The sequence below is a fragment of the Benincasa hispida genome, chromosome 2, assembly GCF_009727055.1.
Source record: "Benincasa hispida cultivar B227 chromosome 2, ASM972705v1, whole genome shotgun sequence".
NCBI classification, from domain to species: domain Eukaryota; kingdom Viridiplantae; phylum Streptophyta; class Magnoliopsida; order Cucurbitales; family Cucurbitaceae; genus Benincasa; species Benincasa hispida.
Genome location: NC_052350.1, coordinates 35,899,854 through 35,901,740, shown reverse-complemented (window position 1 = coordinate 35,901,740; position 1,887 = coordinate 35,899,854). Strand labels below are relative to the sequence as shown.

General features: G+C 42.0%; 1 non-coding gene across 1 annotated transcript; it reads right to left on the bottom strand.

The window, feature by feature from the left end:
• Positions 1-1,162: 1,162 nt before the first annotated feature.
• Positions 1,163-1,268, bottom strand: LOC120072437. Its single transcript, XR_005480496.1, has one exon. It is a non-coding gene; the product is annotated as a small nucleolar RNA R71 (small nucleolar RNA).
• Between the last annotated feature and the right edge of the window lie 619 nt (positions 1,269-1,887).

Genomic DNA, 1,887 nt, shown 5'->3' with positions numbered 1-1,887 from the left:
CATAGACAAGAATAGAGGCTTAGATGTAAGTTCTATAGACATCATCGCATACATTGCATGCGTTCTAAAACTAGAAACCGTAGCATTTGAATTGAGAGATGACTTGCTATTGTATATATGTAGCATGATCGCATAACATGAACGCAATCCTGGGAAGTGTTAACTAAATCTCTTCTCAACCCGTTCCCCTGTATACTCATCGCATCTTTCATATTATTAACTCTTTTCTCAACTCTGCTGCATAAACTTTATACTTCAAACAACATAACAATCAATGCATTGATTTATTTGTTACCGCAAAGTAATAAAAAATTACCATCGCATACTGTTTCCTTAGTCCCTATGTTCGACCCTGGGCTTACTAGGCAACTCAGTAGGATTTATACTTGGATCTTGTTGAGAAAACTTGCATGCACAACGCCTATTCCACCATCGCATTCTACTCCATTATTTCATCATATTAAACATGCATCAAGTTTTTGGCGTCATTGCTGGGGACTACGGCAATACATTGTGCTAACGGTAACTTTTTTATTTTCTTTGCAGACGCTCCATCTCTATGCACTTCTTCTCCTTAGGTAAGGGAGGAAGCAGGCGTCGTATGAGCGAAGGACAAAATCCAGAGCCCAATTACGACCCAGATATCGAGAGAACGTTTCAAAGAAGAAGGAAAGACAGTCGCCAACAACAACAACAACAAGAGAAAGATCCAGACATGGCGAAACAACCAGGAAATGGAGCACCAAATGAAAATAATATCATGGTGAATCCCATCCTATTGGTGAACGATCGCAATAGGCCCATTCGGGACTATGCGTCGCCCAACCTCTATAATTTCTCCCCAGGAATCATGAGGCCAGCTCTTGACAGATCGAGGTTCGAAATGAAATCGGTGATGCTGCAGATGATCCAAGCTGTCGAACAATTTGGTGGTAGGCATGGCAAGGATCCGCACGGCTACCTCCAGAGTTTCATTGAGATCTGCAACACTTTTGTGTTCCCAAATATCTCTACTGAGGAGGTTCGACTAACATTGTTTCCATTTTTGTTGTATGACCAAGCATGAAAATGGGCTTATTCTCTTAAACCAGGGGAGATTACATCATAGGAAGAAGTAGTTGAGAACTTTATGAAGAAGTACTTCCCTCCGATGGAGAATGCCAGAAGGAGGAAGCTGATCACTAATTTTGAACAGGATATTGCGAATCGCTCAGTGATGCCTGGGCGAGGTTTAAGAGGCTGGTAAGAGATTGCCCACATAATGGCTTACCAGACTGCTTACAGATGGAAATTTTCTACACAGATTGAACCCTGCATCGTAGACGGCTGCCAATGCGGTAGCAGTTGGAGATCTGCTTGATAAAACATACGACGAGGCCAAGAATATACTTGATCGCATTTCTAAACATCATGAAGACTAGAGAGAAAGCGATCAAAGATTGAGAATCAAGGACAGTGATGCGAATAACGGGGCCATCGCATCCCTTCAGAGTCAAATGATTGCAATGATGAATTTGATACAAGGAACGCATAGTGGGCAAGTCAACACAATCAACCAGACGACCACAAGTTATGCTACTTGTGGTGAAGGCCATCCAATGGAGGAATGCCTGAGAAACCCACAGTCAGTCTATTTTGTGAAGAATAATCCGTTTTCCAACACGTACAACTCTGGGTGGAGAAACCACCCTAACTTCGAGTGGAAAAATCAACAGCAAAATTTTCAATTAGTGCCGCAAAAAGAAGGGCTACTTGGATTTTTCCCCGGAACAAACGGTCAAAAGCAAAACCAAGCCAGTAGTTAGCAGGCACCGCAATCTTCATCTTTGTAGAGTTTGTTGAAGAGATATATTGAAAAGAATGAAACAGTGCTTCAAAATCAAGCGA